The sequence below is a fragment of the Benincasa hispida genome, chromosome 11 (genome assembly GCF_009727055.1).
Source record: "Benincasa hispida cultivar B227 chromosome 11, ASM972705v1, whole genome shotgun sequence".
Classification (NCBI taxonomy): Eukaryota; Viridiplantae; Streptophyta; class Magnoliopsida; order Cucurbitales; family Cucurbitaceae; genus Benincasa; species Benincasa hispida.
Window position 1 is genome coordinate 36,760,957 of NC_052359.1, and position 12,108 is coordinate 36,773,064.

Genomic DNA, 12,108 nt, shown 5'->3' on the forward strand with positions numbered 1-12,108 from the left:
ATCTAAATTACATTAGAATTCGAAGAAATCATAGAGTTAAAGAATATAACAAGTAATCAAAGAAATCTCAAGAAATTAAACATAGGGGCTCTTGCTCAAAGAAAATATATAAAAATTACCTAAAAAATTCATGGATAAATTCGAGACAAAAATCTAATCCATTGATTACAACCCAAAATAAAATGTAAAACCTAATCTAAGATGCTAAAATCTAAAGGGAGAAGAAGAAGATTAAAGATCAACCTTGGCCTCCATAAACAACAACCTCTAAAACATAGTATAATCGACCTAAAATTGATAAGAAGCATTTATAAAAATAGGTGCAGCGTTGCAACGCTCGACTCAAATGATGCCACAAGCATCAGGCATTGTTGCAATGTTGGCCTCAATGCTTGCTTGCGACAGACGCACACGCGCAGACGCGAGGCGCTCCGTCAACCATCGCAACATTGCAATGCTAAGGGTAGCATTGCAACGCTGGACTACACTTTTGGCTTCTACCTAACGGGCGTTGGGGCTTTGTATATAATGAGCGTTGCGACGTTCTAACAAAGACAGTTTGGTCATTTCAACTCCTTTGAAGCCTGGATGCTCAAATCACCTCTAAATTGCCTTAAATTAACCCTGATTTTCATCAAATGACTAATTCTACCTCTTGATTGTACGATACCTACAAAATAACACAATTAACACATAAAATCCACTAACAAGCCTAAATTAAGTAAGAAAATATAGCTCTTTTCGAGAGCTATCAAACACCCCCAACTTAATTCTTGCTCGTCCTGAGCAAGGTATAACAAAATGTAGACATGAAATTTATGATGCAAATGAGCGACTCGAACATCAAGGGTAAAGATAACAAACTATTATCAAAGAAAGGGTCATTTAAATGCATGCACTTAATCAAGAAATTTAAAACTAATTCTCCATCCCCCACGTATGTGTGTGCTTAGCCAATCTTATGTAGCTCTCTACTAATCCAGGAAGGTTTTATTCAATCTTCAGCTCATTTTCCCCCTTTTGGCTTGGAGGATCAAGCATTAAGCTCCTTAGACTTAAGGTGGCAATTTAAAACTTAAGGAACCAAACTTTTATTTTTATTTTTTATTTATTTTCTTTTTATTTTTATGCAAAAGAGGAACTCTTATCCAGACTACGCCACCTTCGTTTTGGCTTGTCCACACTGGTTACATGGAAGACATCCAACTACGAGCAACGTTTCCTTCAAAGATGCCAAAGCCTACTCATTTCTCAAGGGAACTTTAGCTCACAGGGAAACTACAGGTGTCATAGCCACCTCAGATTAATCACACCCCTAAGAAAGATGAGTAATCCCCTTGAAAAATATCATAAATACTTACTTTTACTCGACAACATGCTTGCCTTTTATCTAGCATATAACAGACTTTTACTTTACAAAACAAGAGTTTGGCAAAAACCTAAGCATGCATTACAAAGTTGAGCTTCAGTTACTTAGCAACTATCACCTAGACCTTTCGGGGTGACAACAAGTATATGAACCAAATAACCCAATCCTAAGCATTCAAAACCACAGACAAGACGGCTTTGTGCTCAAAATATGTAAGGGAATCAAGAAAAATTTTAAATTTGGCCCAAAATCATGCATACATTTTGTGAATCCTAAACATATTGGATAGAGAGTTATCTAAATCTTATCACAGAAAGTCATCATCACAATACATGCATCACAAAAATCATATCAACAATTCAACCATTAAGTCTGAGCTCAAGTGCTCAAGGACTTGCTAGACATACATATATAACTACCACCACCAACTTTAAAACGATACATTATCCCCATATCCCTAATCTAAGCTGAATGAAAATAAAGACAATGGAATAGAAAACCTCCCCTGTAAGCGCTTTCATGCATACTCTTTGAGGCGTGACAGTAGGGCTCGCCTCTAAAAAAGATGCTCTTCTCTTCTAGGTCGTCCCTACAAAACAAAAACAAAAAGAAAGCTAATTTAGAAAACAAATAAAGAAAGTAGTAAATTTTATCACATGACTCCCTCTAGGATGCACACATTTTGAATGTCGATTGCTCGACATGACCTATCCCCTGTCAAGGCACAAAGAAAATTTCCGTATTTCTCTGGTCCCTTCTTGGATGAGTCGATATAGCCCGATAAGACTATAAGGCTCTGCATCTTTTGAAGAGAACCAGACAAGTCGAATTTGATATTTTTCGTATTAGACAAAAAAAAAAAAAAAAGTAAAAAGAAGGAATCAAAAGACTCAAGCGACTCAAAAAAGTCAAAATAAAGAAAAGACTCAACAGACTCTTGAGAACAAAAAGAACAAAACTAAAAAAATAAGCAATATACCAGAAGGTGAAACACGAGGTCTTTCAACATCTAACTCCATCACTTGGAAATCGACGATTTTAGGCTCATATTCTTCATCGTCCTCACAAACTGGCTCTAGACATGGCATGCTATCTTCCAACTCATCCTCAATATCGATATAGGTTATCTCATCGCTACATGCCTCGGTATTGTCATAAGATGTGAGCAGCAGGGATTCACGTTCTCTCTCAACTAAATTAGAAGATTGAATGACCAAGTCTCTCAAACTTTGAATATCAGCTTCAACCTCAATCTGAAAACTGAAGCTCTCCTGTTGGAGGTTATGGATTTTCTGCTAAAAAAAAAAGATTGTTATCAGCAAGCTGTCTCATCACATCTTCTAATGACATACCTGAGTCAACGGTCTGAACTTGTATCGACATGTCAGATGTGGCGGGGTATGAATCATAGTGGCACTGCTCCCATCCTAGGTTTTCATAACCATAGGACTCCTCCCATCTAGGCCAATGGAAATCGTCATCCATATAACTAGGATACCCTCCCATGGAGTAATCTCGTGGCATAGGGTCCCACTGCAGACCTGGGCATGCTTGCTTAAGGTGATCAATTCTACATGCTTGAACTTGTTGCAGTTTATCTGCAACCAATCGACTAACCAAAGAAGTTAACTTAAAAAATTGACCTTGAATGTCACAAATCTCATCACTAGGCCAAGATGCTCTAGTCGATTGTCCTCATCCTTATTGTTGATATCTTGTCATGTTTAGATCACTGACACAAAAAAGAAAACAAATGAAAAATAAAAGAATTCTCTAACTAAAAATTTAACTAATGAAAAGTCGATGACTTCCCCGACAACGACGCCATTTTTGTTCGGTCGAAAATCGATGTCGTTGATTTGACTCCAAACCGAAACAAAAGAAAATTTATAAATACACCAAACTACTCCTATTACTACAAAATCGTAACAACAGTGGTAAGTGTGAGGTCGAATCATAGAGAGGCACATAATTAATTTCAACTAAGCTAAATTTGATTGTGAAAGCGATAAAAATGGGTTTTGTTGTTTGGTTCATAGATTAATTTAAATGCATGAAATTAAATTGCAAGGGATAAATGTAAATAGGGTTGGTTCATCTAGTTCTCAGATCAAGTTAGATATTCAATGTAATTTCGACCATTGTTTTCTGCCAATTGATCATCCGATCGAATTATGCATGCATAACTATCAAATTGATGCAATTTAACTAGCTTCTACAAAGGCCGACAACTAATTAAATCAAAATCAATTAAGCATCCTAATTATTAATTAGGGTCGGAAAGCCAATACCCTAATTTATCTACATGCTTCTAAATTTTATTGGGTTTGATAGCGGCCATATAGAACTAAAAACACATACATTATGATTTATGATTTAATTACGTCGATTAATTTTCAGGAAAGCCATATTCAATTAACCAATTTTATCTTTGAACCTAGCAATTAGTACATTCTAAGAATAGCCATCAAATGTCTAATTTACTATTGCTACTTAAGACCTTAGCAAGACTAAGAATCATTAGCATACACGATAAAGCGTGAAAAGTCAACCTCAATAATCATGTTTTTGGAATTAAAATAGATTAAAAAAATATATAATTCTGAATTACAAACATCAATTAGGGCAGAAAACTCAAGAGATTATGAAGAATTCTCAACCCAAGAACTAAATAGAAAATTACCTCATCGATTTATGGACAAACCCATGAGATACGGTCCAATCCATGCTTACAATCCAAAATTAAACTAAAAACTAACCTAATGATACTGAAAACATCAAGGGAAAGGAAGAAAACAAGGTCTTTCCTCGACCTCCATGAATTTCAGCATATTTTTTACCTAACCGAAGAGAGACTTTTATACAAATTGATCGCAATGTTGCAACGCTAGGAGCAACATGTTTCATTATTGAGCAACCATTTAATTAAGTAGAGTATATGGTTATGAATTTGGAACATGCTTCATCTTATTCGTTTTGTGTTGCTCTTTTTATTTCTATGTATATCATTTATGTTGGGATACTTGGAGTATTTTGTTGGCTAATAGTTGATTTAAGTTGTTGCTATATAATCAATAAAACAGTAGGAGATTGTTATAGTATCTCAAATTATGATCTCTTTATACAACAGACGTGTCTAGGCTAGTTAGTTTAGATTTTCTATAACAAATGGAGAAACGTTGAGATTTAAAGGATTGCATATATTCTTGAGTGAAACTTGACGTGATAAATATAGATTTTATTGCTTGTGATGAAGCTTTTTGATAACTTTCTTAATTATAGGTTGTATTGCTTGTGATGAAGTATTTTAGATCTCACTGTCAATTTCACCTCAAGCGATAACTTCACTTCATCACCAAATTTGCTCCCATTGTTTGGTTCAACTCGATGCATGATCCAACTTTCACTTCATACAACTCAAACAATTCAAGCTATTTATCCATATTCTTGGTCCAGTTTGGCTCAAAGATGGAAGCTCGATTCCATGATGACATAATCTTGAATGATTGTGAATTTTGTATTTTTGTGAACTTATATAGTTGCAATTATATTTGATGTATATTTATTGTTGGATAATTTCTTAATTTTGTAATTCATTTATACATTATTAAAGGAAGTCATGGTATTTGGTGAATTATCAAGTATTTCATGTGTGTACTTGGTCAAAAATAAATAATTGTAATGTAAATTGATTATGAAATTTTGATATGTAAATTTGTTGTAGCATAAAATTAAATCCACATATATGATTTAATAATAGCATCAAGAAAATGTCATTATATGTTAAAGATAACATTAATAAAAAGTTGTTTTATGGTAAAGATAGCACTAAAAAAAGGTTATTATGTGGAAAAGATAGCATTAAGAACAAACTATTATTCATTAACGATAGCTTTAATAACTAAAGCTATGAAATGTTTTATAGCAATGTATATATGCTATATATTCTTACTCTATTATAGCATTTGCAATAGATATGCAAAAACGCTATAAAAAATCCTAGACTTTTAATAATATAGGTTATCAGGATCTTCGAAAAAGGCTATAAAAAATCTATTATAGTTCTTTTCGTTATTTATCGTACATGTTATTTTTTGTAGTGTCAAACATTGCCTCGATCTAAACACTAATTTAAGTATGGAAGTATGTTTGGCATATAGCACCACAGTAGTATGAGTATCTTTCTTATAATCTCCTCTATCACCCAACTAAATAAAATTTGTTAAAGAACTAGCTAAAATGGACCTGCATGCAAGAGATTCTCGCATCAACATTAATAATAATAATAATAATAATAATAAAAAAGTTAGTTTGTTTAGTAACCCTATCTGTTACCCTACAACATAGGGGCACCAATGGACCCATTAATTGATTTCCATAAATAATGATGAATTGTGGTAGTCTAGTGGGGAGATCATAGGATACCCTTTAAAATGCAGGGGTATGGCAACTACTCTCAAACCAAGTGCCTTTATTTAATACACAACAATTGTAGCACAGCTTTCTCTTTGCCATGTATATATTAATATGAATTATTGTGATCAGAGTTTAATTAATTATAACTTAATGCATCATTAAATAATACAAGTTTTATTAACTAGGAAAAGTTCCCATTATCCAAGACATGTTTGCATCCAAGGAAGCATTCAGCTGACGTCAAGCCCTATGGATCCTCTATCCAAATATTCCCTTATAAAATTAATTTTTTACATTAAAGTTTGTGTTTTTTAATAATAATAAAAATCTTACTTTCTTTGTTGTTTAGTTCTTGACAGTTTAGTTCACTAGTTTTTTTTTATGGTTTAGTTCATAATTTTAATAACTCTAAAGTTAGAGGTCTGAATTTGTATAATCTTTATTTGAATTATGCACATAAATAATTATATTAATATGACTTATTGATGTCACCTTAATATGTTCGATTTATATGTATAATTTGAATTTTTAATATAATATTTTATAAATATGAGTGAAAATTTGAACTTTTAACTTAGAAGGAAGTATTATCAATCTAATTGTAAATATAGACATTAGACCCAAAGTATTAACGACTAATATGACCAAATTTAAATAGTCTATCAGTGATAGACCATATTATTGGTAAGAGTCTATCAGTGATAGACCATATCACTGGTAAGAGTTTATCAACAATAGAAATCAATTACAATTACCCAAATAGCTAAGTATGAGTTATTATTTCATCAACATATCATAAATTTAGTTTAGAATAAAAAACATTGTTAATTTTGTTTTTTTTTAAAAAAAAAAAGAAGAGAGAGAGAACTATGGGAAATGAGTGGGGCACATTGGGGATTGCAAATTAAACCCTCGTAGAAGAAAGCCCCATGTGCAAATGCCAAAAGATCAATTTTTTTGCAGCTTTTTTTCATATAAGAATAAGAATATGATATGAAGAAGGTAAATGCTCATAATTTAGTTTAGTTTAATCTAATTTTGTGTCGTGTGTTAATGGGCCTGCTTTGCTGAAAAGCCCTCAATCATACACCTAATATTTTGAAACCCCCCAAAAAGTCCTCTTTCTTTTTTTTTTTTTTCCTAGATTCGCCATCTTCTTGTGTCGTATAAGTCTTTTCGAATATTGGGATTAAATGTTTTGAACAATTCAAGATCATTTTTCTCGTAAATAAATATTAAAAAAAAAAACACACACACAGAGGTGGAAATGACTCTTGAAAATAATATTCACACTTTTTTGAAAAGAAAAATAATAAATAATCACGGGTTAAGTTATTCTTCTATAAAAGTGTTTTAAAGTAGTTTTCAGAAATTTAGAAAATCGCTTTTTTGGGGGAAAAAAAAGGAAAGAAAGAAGTGATTATAATATTTTTGTTTTTAAAAAAGTGCTCATAACTTCACCATTTTAAAGTTAAATTATTTCAAACTCATGCAAAATATATCATAATTACATTTCAGGTTAAGCTTGTGAGTTTAATAGTAAACTACAATATTTGGGTATATATTGATTACGAGATTGATAATTGTTTTAAATAATAAAACTGTTGAAAATATTTTCAGATATAATAAAATGTCATTATCTATTAAAATAGATCGCGATAAATATCTATCCGTGAGTGATATTAATAGTTTAACCTATCACTAATAAATAGAAATATTTTGTTATATTTGTAAATAAGTTGGTTAATTGTGAGAGTATATTAAAAATGATTAAATGCATTTATTTATTTATTTTGGTGAGAGAGAGAAATGGGATGTTTAGAGTTATTACGAATAATTGCTTTCAAGTTTTGCTTTTCTAACTTTTGATAAGAATTATGATGGGATCATTTACATGTGAAATAATTAAATATAATAATAAGTATTAACTTTAATTATTTAAAAAATCACATAATAAATTAAAAACCATTATGGAGCATATATATTGTCTTTTTAATGATATTTTGTTCCCTAAAATAAAAAGTTGTTTATTAAAACAGCTCGCACATAGTTTCGAATTATTAAATCTATATTGTAAAATTAGTCATCGTGTGATACGCTTTTTATAATAAATAATTCTCGATGGTGTAGTGTTACATGCATTCTCGTTTAATAGAGAATGTCAACACCATAGTTTAATAGATACTCCTTAACTTAAAAAAAAATGTTTAATAATTGTGAACTTAAAAAATGTCTAATAAATTTTCGAATTTTTAATGTCTATTATGTTTATGATATATATTCAAAAATTTTAAAAACAACTTATATATTAAAGTTTGAATTGAATTTTACATTTAATAAGATCTTAAACTTTTAATTTTGTATCGTAGGTGTATAATTTGTTTTTTTAAAAGAGAAAGTTGAATGGGCATAAAACATTCAAAACATATCCAATTAAAACTTAAAAAGTTTGATGACCTATTAAACACTTTCAAAATAACATAATACTTATTGGACACAGAATTAAAAGTTAAAAAATAATTAGAAATTTTTTAAAATTTGGATTCAGTGGACAGAAACTTAAGCTATAGACATGGTGATTTTTAGTAGATTAAAATGTAAATTGAATTAGGAATATTAATATTGAGATTGAAAGTGTTGTTTGGGTGGTGGAGAAAAGGTGTTATATGTCAGGGCCATGCTGGTGCTATAATTTTTATGATACCAAAATTGGAGTGCACATGCCACACCACCCTTTCCAAATGCCCATCACACTACATTCACATGGGCATGATTATGTGCCAGCTCCACCCCCAACTTTCTTCCCACTACTATCAAAGACTCTAATGCTTCCTTTAATTATCATTCTAGTATTCAATTTCTCATACATATACTGATACAGATACGAGAGTCGGATCAGTATTTTCACCATAACGTAGAAAATTCCACGAAACGTAAAAAAGAAGCAACAAGAGGTTGTTAATATGTAAATATAGTATAAATAATAGATATGTTAACTTGTTTGAAGATTATAAATTATTTATTTACTTATTTAAATTATTTTTTTTTTTTTATTTTTTGGTTTTTATAATTTTCAAAAATATTCATCCACATCGATATTTTATTGATATTTTCATCAACATTTTCGTAAAATTAATATCATGATATTTTTGTTGACATTGACATTTTAAACTTTAATTACCATTCTGTTTTTTAAATTTATATTTATTTTCTTCCATTTTAAAATTATTATTTTCTTATTTGTTAAATAAACACTTAATTTCTTAATCAAAATTTTACTTTGGTTTTTTTTAAGCATTAGTAGTAGATGAATAACAAAACATAAAAATTTATGAATAAAGTAGTGTTTACGAGCTAAATTTATAACAACTAATTATCAAATAAGCGATAATAATTTGTTTTGCTTTACTAAGAAAATGTTTTGGAAGTTATGAATGGTTTATTAACCATTGTGAGTTAGTCTAATTGTAGATAGGGACATAACCTTGATAAATGAACAAGAGGTCATGGGTTCAATCTATAGTAGTTATATTATCCTATGAGTTTTAGACTAGAGGCTCTCGATTTTATGCTTTATATATATATATATATATACGAGTAGACTTATATTTATTTTTTAAGATTTTTATTCCTTAACAGTCATTCGATTTTAAAGTCTTCCGTCAACAAAATTTCTAGATGATCCGAATATACAGATCGTGAAGATTTTTAAAAGAGGTAGGTTCGACTCTATGAATTTGAATGGTAATGTTAAAAATATGAAATAAATATTAAGACATTGGTAGATCAGAATCAGATTTGAACGTTCAAATAAGATTAATTAAAATTCCTGTTCAAATAAACCAAACAAGTAGATTAATTTAGATAATACAGATTGGTCTAGTTGGAGAAATTGTTTATTATGTCAATCTAATCGTGTGGACGTGTATTTTCATTTGTGCATTTTTATAAAATTAATTTTATTCTTTTTGACATCATGGGCTCATTTTTAAAATGTCTTCAAATCTTATTTTATTTACACTTTTAATTAAAAATAATAATTTGTTAACTACTTTGAATGTCAAACGGTCACATTCTCTATATATAATACTCTTTACATTTCAATTGGATGAGTTTATTTAGGACTTATTTTATAGGTAATCTAAAATCAGAACTTTAAAAATAAGAGATTTGAACAAAATAGAGTTGTATTTCATATGTTGAGATATGTATTTGGTAGCAAATTCAAAAAATAAATTTCAATTTAAACAATTTTTTGAAATGTGTTTAAAAATATATTTAGTTATTCTGGATATAAACCATCACTAATTAATTTATTAACTTGTTTTATGTTCAAATTTTTGTATAGTTATTATTTTGTAATACATTACATATTTTAATTTAACAAAAATAATTGAGTTTATAACATGAAATAGTATATTTGTTATTGCTTTTAGGTTTAAATACTACTTTAGTTCCTATATTTTTTATTTTGGTTCATTTTGGTCTTTATACTTTAAAAATGTTCACTTTAATCTTTGTACTTTTAATTTTGGTTATCATTTTTTAAAAAAGTTGTCATTTTGATCTATTTATTTTCACTTTTAAAGGATAAAAATTGTTAATTTTTTAAAAGTTCAATGACAAAAAAGAACCAAAGTTGAAAATACAAGAACCAAAATGAACATTTTTAAAGTATAAAAACCAAAATGAATCGAAGGTAAAAGTATAGGAATTTTGAGAGTAGATGGACCAAAAGTACAAGAACCAAAGTAGTATTTAAACCTGATTTTTACATTTTTAACATAATTAAGTTATTTTTCAGAACTGCAAGATATAGATGACATAATTCGAAAGAGTTTTTGAAAACATACTGTACGATTAAAAATGTTAAAACATAAAACACATATGTTAGATCCGTAAACTCTAATCTAAAGTTATAAAACATCTATCATGTTGTGTCAACTTTAAATTTGGCATGATTCTAATAATGTCTCCAATAAATATGATTGGGGAAGAGAATTGCACCATAACATTGAATGGCAGAGAGGAGGATGCAAAATAAAGGACAAAGGAAAGGAAAGTCATTGGGATTTGGGAAATTGCAGATGATAAAGCCTTTTTACCAACTCAGAATTGGTCCCCAAAATAAAAGAAAGGAAAAAAGAAACAACTGCCAAATGTCTTTAAAAATGTTGATGGGGGGTTTGTTTCAATGGAAGAAGACAAGGTCTTGTAAAGTTGTTAAGTAATGGGATAGGTGAATTTTGGAAAAGGGTTTTATTGTAAGAATTGGATTCCTATGGCCAATCCTATAGGGTTACATAGAGAATATGCCTTTACAAGTTTGCCCTACTTTTCTTTTTTCTTTCCTTTCTAAGTGATGCTTTGTTTATGGCTATCGAATTTTGTGTTTTCAATAGCCTTGCTTGGATTCCATTTTTTTTTTTTTTTTCTTTTGAGAATTTGTCAAGTCTTTTTCACATACAAGTCTATTCCTAAACCCTATTTTTTAAAATTATTATTCTTAAATTTTCTTGGGACCAAATTTTGTGATACTACTAAAAAAGATGGCCAAAACTTCAATGCTAGGTATGAATTTGAGAAAGACTTTTGAAAGCCTGTAAAAGCACTTTTGGCTATTAAAAGCACTTTATTAACAATTTCATCATATTTGATTCTATGATCGAAAAGGTATTTTGAGAATTCTAAAAGCAATTATATATAAGCATTTGAAAGTACTTTTAGAGAAAGTACTTAATTAGTGTTTATTTAAGAAAAATGCTTATTGAAAAGTACTTAACTAGTTTAAGTTTATATTTTTAAAACAAATACTTTTTGAAAAGTTGTATCTATTTCGCCTATTGCATTTTGGAAAATTTCCGTAGATAAAAAAAATATCAAAGAAATAAAAAAAAAATAAAAAATAAAAAAATACTAATAGATATTGATAGACTTTTATTTCTATCCGTTTCAATTATTGATAGACTTCTATCGGCTTTCATTGACTTCTATCAAAGAAGATTAAATTTTGTTATTTTGTGTAAATAGTTTCTCTTATTTTTCTATTTTGAAAATCCCCTCATTTTTGTACTTCAAAATATTTTAATACATATTTAAAATTTTAATTTTATGTCTAATTGGTTTTTGCCCCAAACTTGCATATTTACCTTTTTGTGCCAACCAAAATATTCCCAACTGTTTTTATGTTTTCCCATTGCAGTTACAAATGAGCTCTAAAATAGCCATTGCATTATAACCCCTTTTTTTCCAATAAATTTTAGACTTTAGCCAAATCCCAAATTTGCCCCCAACAAAACAATGCTTAGTAGTTAGTATTCTCA